Source organism: Trachypithecus francoisi, unplaced genomic scaffold, assembly GCF_009764315.1.
Source record: "Trachypithecus francoisi isolate TF-2019V2 unplaced genomic scaffold, Tfra_2.0 Lachesis_group6, whole genome shotgun sequence".
NCBI classification, from domain to species: domain Eukaryota; kingdom Metazoa; phylum Chordata; class Mammalia; order Primates; family Cercopithecidae; genus Trachypithecus; species Trachypithecus francoisi.
In genome coordinates this window covers 73,516,006-73,528,326 of record NW_022681471.1, presented here as the reverse complement: position 1 = coordinate 73,528,326, position 12,321 = coordinate 73,516,006, and the positions used below count along the sequence as shown (strand labels likewise).

Sequence of the window (12,321 nt, the reverse complement as noted above, 5' to 3'; positions counted from 1 at the left end):
TGAGATGTCTTTTCAATTACTTAGATCTTCTTTACTTTTTTTCAACAGTGGTTTGTAGTTTTCAGTATAAGTTCTACCCATCTTTTGTTAAGTTATTCCTAAACTTTTATGCTACAAAGTTTAATGTCCAATTTATCTAATTTTCCTTTTGTGGCTTCTCCTTTAGGTATCATTTTGAAGACATTATTGCCTAACCCAAGGTCATAAGGATTTACATTAATGTTTTCTTCTAAGAGTTTTATAGTTTTAGTCTTTACATTTAGGTCTGTGATCCATTTTTTATTTTATTTTATTTTATTTTTATTTTGGCAAGCCTGTATTGACAACCTGCACTGAGGGATGCATTGATGCAGTCAATATCTGAAGATGAACTATTAAAAAATAAGTGTAAAACAGTGTCTTAGGTTAGGGTCCCTGAGAAATACACTCTAAGATGGAGTTTAGAATATAAGCAATTTGCTGGGGAATGCACTCCGATCAACCCCTGCGGGGACGTGAAGGAAAGCACTGAGCAGTGGAAGGAGTCGAGCTGTTAGTACAAAGTCTTCACAGGAGCTCTGGGGCTGGGATGGCAAAATGAGAATGCTCTCACGTTGAAGGGGGCCTTTGTACCCTACCCTCTTCACAGACTAATCAAGGGATTTGTACTGCCCTGGGAAAAAGAGGTTCTTTCTGGACAAGGGTAATTTCCTTGAGGGATTTGGCTGAGACTCAGTACCTCACTCCTGAAGCAACGAACAGGACAACATGCACCTCACAATGGCAGTGTTAATTCTCAGTGGAGGAACTGTGTTGGGATACTATGGGGGAAAGAAAAGACAATTAGTATGTGGATATGCCTCTATGTCAGTGAAAACTTTCATAGAAGAGGTGATACTTGGACTGCCTTGCAATATGGAGGTGTATTTATCAGGTAGTATAGAGAAATAGTATTCCACAGATATACATAAGCAAAGCCTGGTGCTTTTTATTTATTTTTTTTGAGACAGAGTTTCCCTTGATCACCCAGGCTGCAGTGCAATGGCGTGTTCTCAACTCACTACAACCTCCACCTCCCGGGCTCAAGCAATTCTTGTGCCTCAGCCTCCCAAGTAGCTGAGATTACAGGCATGCACCACCGTGGCCGGCTAATTTTTGTATTTTTAGTAGAGATGGGGTTTTGCTATGTTGGCCAGGCTGGCCTCAAACTCCTGGCCTCAAGTGATCTGCCCATCTTGGCCTCCTGAAGTGCTGGGATTACAGGCTTGAGCTACTGCACCTGACCCAAAGAAACATATGTCACTCACAGTGGCTTAGAGTGTACGATCCAGGAGGAGGATTGAAGAGGAGGATAGTGAGGTGGTGACAAAAGATGAAACTGCAGAAGTAGCAAGGTCTAGATTATGGAGAGGTAAATGGCATGCCCAGAAGTTAGTATTTTATTCTAAAAGCAAGACAGGCCTTTAAGCAAAGGAAGATCTTGTATGATCCATGTTTTATTTAATTTTTATATGTGGTGTGAGGAGTGGATCCAACTTCATTCTTTTACTTGTGGATATCCAGTTTTTCCAGCACCATTTGTTAAAGAATGTTTTTCCCCTATTGAATTCTCTTGGCACTCTGGTCAAAAATCAATTGATTGTAAATATAAGAGTTTATTTCTAGACTTTCAATTCTACTCCATTAATCTATATGTCTGTCCTTATGCCAGCAGTACTACATTGTCTTGATTACTTTGTAGCTTTGTTGTAAGTTTTGAAATCAGGAAGTATGAGTCATATGACTTTGTTCTTCCTCTTTTTTTTTTTTTTTTTTTTTTTAAGACAGAGTCTTGCTCTCTCACCCAGGCTAGAGTGCAGTGGCGCGATCTCGGCTCACTGCAAACTCTGCCTCCCGGGTTCAAGCGATTCTCCTGCCTCAGCCTCCCAAGTAGCCGGGATTACAGGCACCCGCCACCGTGCCTGGCTAATTTTTGTATTTTTTAGTAGAGACAGGGTTTCATCATCTTGCCCAGGCTGGTCTCGAACTCCTGACCTCATGATCCACCCACCTTGGCCTCCCAAAGTGCAGGGATTACAGGTGTGAGCCACCACGCCCGGCCCAACTTTGTTTTCCTTTATCAAGATTGGCTTTGGCTATTCTGTGCCCCTGAATTTCCATATGAATTTTAAGATCAGCCTGTATTTTGATAAGGTTTTGTTTAATCTGTAGATCAATTTAGGGAGTATTGCCATCTTAACAATATTAAGTCCTCCAGTCTATATTGTGGGATGTCTTTTTCGTTTACTTAGATCTTCGTTACTTTCTTTCAACAGTATTTTGTAGTTTTCAGTATAAGTTCTACATGTCTTTTGTCAAATTTATTCCTAATGTTTTATTTTATTTTGATGCTATTGTAAATGGGATTGTTTCTTAAATTTTATTTTTCAATAGTTCATTGCAAAAATAGAATTAGAGCTAATTTTTAATATTGACCTTGTATACTGCAAGCTTGCTAAACTTGTTTATTAGCTTTAGTACGGTCTTTTTGTGTGTGTGTGTGGATTCCTTAGACTTTGCTCTGTGTAATATTATGTTATCTGCAAATAGCGATAGTTTTCTGGATGCCTTTCATTTCTTTTTATTGCATAAGTTCATAACTATAACATCTAGTAACAATGTGTTGAATAGAAGTGGTAAGAGCAGACATCATTGTCCTGTTGGTGGGAAAATATTCAGTCTTTTATCACTTAGTATAATGTTAGCTCTGGGTCTTTCCTATGTACCCTTTAATCTGGTTGAGGAAGTTTCTTTCTTTTTTTTTTTTTTTTTTTTGAGATGGAGTCTAGCTCTGTCGCCCGGCTGGAGTGCAGTGGCCGGATCTCAGCTCACTGCAAGCTCCGCCCCCCGGGTTTACGCCATTCTCCGGCCTCAGCCTCCCTCCGGAGTAGCTAGGACTACAGGCACCCGCCACCTCACCCGGCTCGCTTTTTGTATTTTTTTTAGTAGAGACGGGGTTTCACCATGTTAGCCAGGATGATCTCAATCTCCTGACCTCGTGATCCGCCCGTCTCGGCCTCCCAAAGTGCTGGGATTACAGGCTTGAGCCACCGCGCCCGGCCGGAAGTTTCTTTCTATTCCTAATTTGTTGAATATTTTTATCATGAGAGAGGGTATTGAATTTTGTCAATATTTTTCCATGTGTATTGAGATATTCATGAATTTTTTTCCTTTATTCATATGATATATTAATGATTTTCTGATATTAATCCAACCTTGCATTCCTGGGATAAATTTCATTTGGTCATGTTAAACAATCCTTTTTATGTATTACTGGATTCAGTTTGTTAGTATTTTGTTGAATATTTTTATGACTATATTCTTAAGAGATATTGGTCTATAGTTTTCTTGTAATATCTTTTTCTGGTTTTGGTAACAAGGTAATACTGATGTCATAGAATGAGTTGGGAAGTATTCCCTCCTCTTATATTTCTTGGAAGAGTTTGAGAAGCATGGATATTAATTGTTCTTTAAATATTTACTAGAATTCATCAGGGAAGCCATCTAAGCCTGGGCTTTTCTTTGTGAGTAATTTTTTTATTATGAATTCAATCACTTGTTTTAGGTCTACACATCTTTTCTATTTCTTCCTGAATCAATGTTGGAAGTTTTTGTTTTTCTAGGTACTTTCCCATTTCGTCTAAGTTATATAATGTGTATACATACAGTTGTTTATTGTATTCTCTTATAATCCTTGATGTATGTTTATGGCTAATAGTAATGTCCTCTCATTCTGAATTTTAGTAAATCAAGTCTTTATTTTTAGCTTCATCAGTCTAACTAAAGGTTTGTCAATTTTGTGGATATTTTCTTTTTTTTTTTTTTTTTTTTTGAGACGGAGTCTCGCTGTGTCGCCCAGGCTGGAGTGCAGTGGTGCGATCTCAGCTCACTGCAAACTCCGCCTCCCGGGTTCATGCCATTCTCCCACCTCAGCCTCCGAGTAGCTGGGACTACAGGCGCCCGCCACCACGCCCGGCTAATTTTTTGTATTTTTAGTAGAGACGGGGTTTCACCGTGTTAGACCGGATGGTCTCAATCTTCTGACCTCGTGATCCGCCCGCCTCGGCCTCCCAAAGTGCTGGGATTACAGGCTTGAGCCACCGCGCCCGGCCATTTGTGGATATTTTCAAAGAAAAAAATAGCCTTTTGAACAGGGAAGTAGCAAATTAATCATTTGAAGGCAGCTAGTAACCCCTATATAATGGCCTCACTGACAGTGTGTTCTTGGCCATATGTTTCTTACCTCCTGGAACCTCAGTTGCCTCATCTATAAAATGGGGTGATATGGCTTGCCTCATAGATTTGTCTTTAAAATTAGATGAATTAACGTGTAAAATCTCTAGCACAATACCTATTTATGACAGATATTATACCTTTCAGTGAATGCTCATATCTTTTTCTTAAATATTATTGTGCTGACCCCGGTTTTACTGCATTATTCTTTAGTAGCCAGCTTTAATTTAATAAAGTAAACATTAAAAATGACTTCTCTTTTAAAGTCTGAAAAAAATATTTTTGTGCTTTTTCTTCTACCATATAATCAAAATGATACTTATTTTCACTAAAATTTAGGCATACAACCAATTTCAGAGTGTAAGCAGGTGAAACGGTGGTTTAATATTAATCATAGATGAATGTAAAAGCACAGCTGAGATTGTACATAATAATTATCATGCTCTGTATTATTTTCGTCTTTTTCTCATCTCAGTAGTAATTTTATTTCCTATTAAATAGCCATAGAGATAATTTCTTTCTTCTTAAAGTAGAGCACCATCTCTCAGATAACTTTAACATTTCTGAGACAATTCTGACCTTTTAATGAACTTTATGATAGTTCAGCAGTGTTATAAATAATGAACCTGAAACTCTAAAAAGTTATCAAAACTTCTTTCAAATTGTGGTATATAATTTATTCAAGTAGAGAAAGGTAACTCTAATCAATTTTTATATGTTATTAAAAGTTTCTACATCCTATTAGTAGGATTTATATTCTCTCTTTCCTAAGTATCTTTTGTCCTAACTTCCTCCATAGGTATGCACCTTTATTACTTGCCTGTAACTTGAGGAAATAAGAACATTTCTTCTAGACTGTGAGTCAATGAAAAGTGACTCCCCTATGGAAATAGGAATTGAATGCTGCAGTCTCATGTATGAACTCGGTATTTGGCCTAGATATTTTCCCTTTCTCTGAAATGAGGAAAATGTTATGGCACCTCACTTCACATTTGCCCGATCAGCTGTTGTAACATGTATCTTCATGAACCCTATTTACTGGTTTCACTCTATGGATTACCTGTAGAGCAGGAATAATTGAATTGACAAATAGAGTTATGATTAGGTTATGATAGAACCTCTCTAGCCCAGCCTAACACAAGTAGATCACAAAACATCTTTATTCTAACACCGATGGTAGGAATATCAGGGATGTCAGTAGAGTTCCCAGGGGTAACTTTCACCTCAATAGATCTCCAACTCCAACCAGAAGACAGGTTTTGCCATGGAAAACAGAGAGTGAAAACTCATGAATGAATGAGAAAAATTCATTATCAAGAGACCTGCCTTAGCTAGCTAACACACATCATTAGCAATGCGATCTTAACGGAATTGTTAAACATCTGCAAGCTTCAATTTCCATGAATGTGGGTGGTGATAACAGGATTGTTGAGAAATTTTAATAAGATAATTAATATAAAGTACTTAACACAGTGCCCAGTTCATTGTAAGGGATTTTCATCAAGTTTTGTCAAAATAATTTCTCTCCTATGACCCACTTGGGTGTTGTAACAGGTCCGTTAAAGCTTTCTTTTACTATATCTGAAATTTTTGTCCTATATTCTTTAGATCAGTGCTTTTATTATTGATGGTTTGGGTTTGTGTCCCTACCCAAATCATGCTGAATTGTAATCCCCAGTGTTGGAGGAGGGACCTGGTGGCAGGTGATTGGATTATGGGGGCAGATTTCCCCTTGTTTTTCTCAAGAGAGTGAGTGAGTTCTCAGGAGATTTGGTTGTTTAAAGGTGTGTAGCATCTCCGTCCTTGTCTCTCTTCCTCCTGTTCTGGCCATGTAAGATGTGTCTGTTCACCCTTGCCTTCGCCATGGTTGAAAGTTTCCTGAGGCCTCTCCAGCCATGCTTCCTGTACAGCCTGTGGAACTGTGAGCCAATTAAACCTTTTCTCTTTATAAATTACCCAGTCTCAAGTATTTATAGCAGTGCGATAACAGACTAATACAACTATTTAAGATAGCTTTTATGGGTCCTCTTACTTTTACCTCTATGCCCCAGTTTTTTTCATTCCTTTCTTTTATGAGTGATTTTCAGGCTTTTTATCATTTTGGAAACCCTACTTGGATCCTATTCTCGTTTATTTATTTCTTTTAAAATGTAGTACACAGAACTGGACCCCATACTTGAGAGATTATTGTCCAGCCTAGCCTTCCTTTAATTCAGCTATTAGACTTTTATCAGTGTAGACTAAGATTACTGTAGAATTTTCTTTTCAGTGGCTATTTTATGACCTTGTGGCCAGATCAAAAGAACCATTTTTGAGATAAGAGACATATCTGAAATCATAGTTCTGAACACTGATTCAAGAATTATTTTCTTCAGCTCTGAGTATTTACATGCTGGTTTCATCAGTAATCTATTTGCTTAGAGACTGATTTACTGGAAAAATGAAAACAGCATTTGTAATTATATATTAGACATTTTATTCTTATACTTATGTACCTAGATTTGATTGGTTAATTTATAAGCACCAACATTTTCCACATTTGTTGTTCAAATTTTATTTAGGTGGACTAGCTTATAGACCATTTACTTCAAATGGAATTGCGAAGCTAATCTTTATCTGAAGTTTAGGTGATGAAAGGCTTTCTTTGCCAAGCAAAACTAATGATACTCCCAAGTTAAATGAAAATGGCCTAACATGGAAACCAAGAGTGTGTTGCCTCCTCAGCACTGCTTTCTTTCTCTGCCCTCTGGGAGGAGGGGAGAGGGTTTATGAGGAAGGCTGCAGGAGTCAGAGCAGCCAACCTATGGCTGACCTGAATGATATTGTTAAAGGTAAAATAAATTGCAGAAGAAAGAGAGAACCGGTTTTTATTGGAATTTAGACACCATTACTTTTCCTTGGATGATTCAGAACACACTTTTAAAGGAGAAATGTAGAATAAGAGGGAAGCACTAAGGATTGAGCCTCTTTTTTACCACACTTTAGATGATGTCAGAATTATTTTGTTACATTGTTTTAAGATGTGAATGCTTACTCACTCTAGTATATAGGACCATTATTTGCAAATATTTAAGGTTTGTTTTTTTGTTTTTTTGTTTTTTTGTTTTTTTTTTTTTTTTTTTGTTTTTTTTGCTTCTGGAAAACCTCAGCTCCCTAGACTGCATTTTCTGTATCTCAATTTCCTTATTTGTAAAATGAGGACAGTAAGACTACATAGAATACTCCCTAACTTCCCAGTTACCCCATAAGGTAAGTCCTTTGTCTCTAAACTACTCTTAGGACCTCATATACTGATTTGTGTAAATTGTGGTTACTTGTGTATGTGTTTTTTGTTCCCTACTAGATTATAATCTCTTTGAGGTCAGAGGCTAGCTGAGTTTTCATCTTTTTTGATCTTCATAGTTCCTTGGGTTAAAAACTTCAGTGAAATCACAAGAAAGTAATCAGAAATATAATTGGGCAGGTGGAACAAATTTGTTAAATCTGTTTGGGAAAACAATAACTGGTTCTTAAATAATAAATCAGCCTCAAGTTCACTGTTCCATAATCAGGGTGGGAACAAGGGAGAGGGGAAAGTATATATTTCTGAAGATATCTGAGAACAGAAGCCCTGCCTTTAATATGGTTGATTTCATTGGATAATGGAGGAATCTCTTCCTAGTTATGTCCAGAAAAATTGGTGAAGCTTGTCATTAGCTGTACTGTGATGCAGATATGACTTCAAAGAATCAGTTCACTTCATCTTGTTATGTTGTAGCAGAAAGCAGTATTTCACACTATCACAAAGCAAGGAATTTGGGTATAAGATTAAAGTCTACTGTGTTCTGCATGGACAGGCATAATTTCTATTAAGTATTGATCCTTAAGGCAAAGCTAAACAGATATAATTAGCATAGGATTTTTATTTGAAAATATTGATTTTCTACCCTCTTTCTCTAAAGCAGAGACTAAAAGTGTCATAGAATCTCTGGGTTAGAATGGAGATAGAAGTCATCCAACTCAAGATCCCATCTCCTTTGTCAATCACTTCTGCAATATCTCCATCAAGTTCTTACCATCCTAGGCTTGAAATGTGTCAGCAATGGAGAATTTGTCCTCATGGGAGATAGCTAATGTCATTTGTAGGCTGATCTAGTTGTTACAAAAGTCTTCCTTATTTAATACTGCAATAATAAACTCTGCCATACCATAGTTATTCAGATGGAAGAAAGATCCCCACATCCCCCTGACTAGTCTCCAACACCCCAACTCCAGACTAAACATGCTTTCAACTGTTCCTTTGTTATTTTGTTGCACTTTCCACACTGTATATTGTAGTCATAGTTTGTAGCTGTATTTTTACACATCCTCTGAATTGTGAGCTCCTTGAGGACACAAACCACATGTTATCTTTGAATGCGTCTGGTATATAATGCCTTTGAGTGAGAAAAACATGGCATTAAATCTCTGCATTATCTAGGCTACTCTTGTTTGGATGTTCTCTGAGTTATCCTTTATTAAACATATATTTACTGAATGCCTTTCTGTCAGTCAGACACTGTGCCATTATTTAGGAATACAATAGTGAAAGAGAAAGATATAGTTTCTGACTTTGTGAAACTTAAAATGTGTGAGATACAAGGAAATGGGCAGTACAAAACAAGGTGATAGGCTGCACTAAAGGAAGGATATAGTACATGGTTTCCAACCAAGGCTTTTGGGATCAAAGAAGGCTTTTTCCCCCCCATTTTCTTGTTAAAATGGGGAAAATATTTTAGATGTGGTCTGACCAGCCCTGATGATCACAGTTTTGATCTGAGTATTTCTGGATATATATGTTATTGTAGGTTAAGGTAATATTTGCCTTTATAATGCTACTACATTATTGTTCATTCATTCAATAAATATTTATTGAGCACCTATCATCTCTTTAAATCTTTAGACAAATTAAAGTTAAAGATTATACTTTCAGGGATCATTTCTACAGTTTATTACTGGAGAAGTTCTTTGAATGTGTAGAGCACTAAAAAACATATTATCTCCCGAGTGTAAAGCTGCCTCTTGGTGTTGGTTTACTTCAATTGCCATTTGCCATTAATGATTGTTCTTCTTTTCTTTTGGGAGAGTAAGAGACAGAGGACACAGTCTGGGTGGGGAAATATATTAAATTTAGCAGTCTAATTGAGCAAAGAACTATTCATGAATTGAGCAACCCTCAAAACGAGAACAAAGGGAGGGGAGAGAAGGAGAAGATGACAGGGTTGGCAATCACTACTCTGCTTTCTCTGTTTAACCACCATGACTATGACAGCTCTTCCTCACACAGGACGAAACCAATCTGATCTCCAGAGAATAGTTTAGGTGAGTTAAGTGTGGACCTAATGACATACTATACTGGAAAATACTTTATAAATTAAGTGCTATATATATACTATAATTATAATAATAATATTTCCACCTAATTCCTCCCAGTAAAACTTCATTCTCTTCCATGTCACCCAGCTCTCTGATACAGTACCTCTGATCATACCCTTCTACCATATCACATCTTCTCACTTCCCCATTGTAAATAAGCTTCATGAAGATACAATCCAATTGATTCAGTTAACTTTGCCAGTTTTAGTTTTTAGATGCCACTTGTCCTTTCGGTCTTTCTGGAAGACTGAGGGTGATAAAGACAATGATAATGCCATTGTGTTCATGACACCTTATTCAATTGCTTTATAATTTGTCCAGTAAAATAGTACTTCTATTGCTGGAGATTTCTCCAGGAGTGCTCCATAAAGGAAATACATGTTTTAATATCCTTTTAGCTACTGTTATAGTATTGGCCTTCCTACATGGAAAGCTCCTATCCAATCAGAGAATATAGACTATTATGAGAACATACTCATATCCCATTTAAGATGGCAAATGAATGAAATTCCTCTGTAAATGTTCAAATGGCCCATCAGAAAATAGAAGTGTACCACCTGAAGTTTTTATTGTCTTCCAAGGATTACGGGTTTGACAAAGCAAACATTGGTTATAAACCATTTTGGCAATTTTAAAATAATCCCCACACTAATATTTTTTCATAATTGGCATAATTTTTTTATACTCCATGATGAGTTATGGAGTACAGAACTTTTAATAATGAAGGCTTTAAAGACTTGAGAAAGACCAGGTGACCATCTGTGCCCTCCATGAGTCCATGCTTAATACTGATTTTATTCTTTTAAATATCAGATTTGTTTCTCCAATTCAGGTGTAGCACTGTTTATTAAATAGGGTAAAATAGGTATTCTGACCTCAATCAGTCTTAAGGAGTTCTTTTAAATTGTGTATCTTAACAATTTCAGTACTGGCTGACTTGGTGTGAAAATCTGCCAAAGCATTTCCTTCGTATTTAATAATTGTTGTTCTGCGTTTGGGTTAGCAGTTTTATAAAACTAGTTTCTTCATTAGAGATCTGGAAATTCTCACCTACTCTAATGGTATGATATTAAGGTTATCCGAAATCTGTACTTCTCAGAGTCCTTTCCATGAATCTCCTTGAAGACAAAACACTTTAGGCTTATAGTTGCTCAGGAAAGTACCAGAGTAAACAACCATCTGTGAATAACAAGGCTTAAAATGGCCATGAATAAAGACCTGTTGAGAGTTCACTACAATGTTGATGCAATTGACAAGGAAATTCAGTTATTTTTGCTGCATACAACATTTTAAGATAACTAGATTTATGACATCATTATACCAGGACTACTAGTTTTCTATGATTTTATACAATTTCTGAAACACGTATTAATAACACATCCATACAAATATAAGTCAAAGGGTTAGCTTTACTTATTACTTGACGACACTTTCCATATAATTTAATATATCAAGTAAGCCCAGTTAGTTTATATTTATCTTTTCATAAAGAGAGGTATCCTTTTGAGATGTTCCAAGGGCCTATCTGGAAAATCCCAAAGTTAGTTCAAAGTCAAGAAAGAGACTTAAATTAGAATTTGATTTTGTGAAGTTTGTCAAAAATATCAAAGGTTTCAGCCTGGCATGGTGGCTCATGCCTGTAATCAAAGCACTTTGGGTGGCCAAGGCAGGTGGACTGCTTGAACTCATGAGTTTGAGACCAGCCTGGGCAACATGGCAAAACCCTATCTCTACTAAAAATATAAAAATTAGCCAAATATGGCGGTGTGCCCCTGTAGTCCCAGCTACTTGGCAGGTTGAGGCAGGAGAATCGCTTGAACTTGGGAGGCGGAGGTAGCAGTGAGCTGAGATCACACCACTGTAGAGAAAGAAAAAGAAAAAGGAAAGGAAGAAGGAAGGAAGATAAAGAAAGAAAAAAATATATATGGTTTGAAACACTTGATCAAAATATGATGATAAGTGACTGTGAAATAACAGTAATCATTTAAATAGAGTGATAGTTAAAAGACTTTAAAAGGCAAATATAGAAACATGGTTGTAGAAAAATCCTTAGCCTTTTAGAGGACTCAGTTTTCCTTCTTTCTTTTTTTTTTTAAAGGAGTCTAGCACTATAGCCTGGGCTGGAGTGCAGTGGCACGATCTTGGCTCACTGCAACCTCCACCTTCCAGGTTCAAGCGATTCTCTTGACTCAGCCTGCTGAGTAGCTGGGATTACAAGTGCCTGCCACCACGCCCAGCTAATTTTTAGTAGAGACAGAGTTTCACTATGTTGGCCAGGCTGGTCTCAAGCACCTGACCTTGTGATCCACCTGCCTCCTGCCTCGGCCTCCCAAAGTGCTGGGATTACAGGCATAAGCAATTGCGCCCAGCCTCAGTTTTCTTAAGTAATCAAAAACCCAATATAGAACGTGAAGCACAAGGAATCATCTTGATAAAGCACAGAAACTTTGTTCCTAGGCCAGTTACCTACCAAAAAGGTAAAGAAAAAACTTTCAAAATTTCCTATTAAGAGCAGATCAAAGGCCGGGTGCAGTGGCTCACACCTGTAATCTCAGCACTTTGGGAGGCCAGCACTTTGGGAGGCCGAGGTGGGTGGATCACCTGAGGTCAGGAGTTTGAGACCAGCCTGACCAACATAGTGAAACCCCATCTCTAGTAAAAATAGTAAATTAGCTG

The 12,321-nt window shown here is 37.3% G+C and overlaps 1 protein-coding gene and 1 pseudogene across 1 annotated transcript in view; both read left to right on the top strand.

Moving 5' to 3' along the window:
• The window catches only part of EDA (ectodysplasin A), a 455,546-nt gene that overhangs the window by 73,057 nt on the left and 370,168 nt on the right, over nucleotides 1–12,321 (top strand).
• Nucleotides 9,187–9,380, top strand: LOC117078711 (annotated as a pseudogene).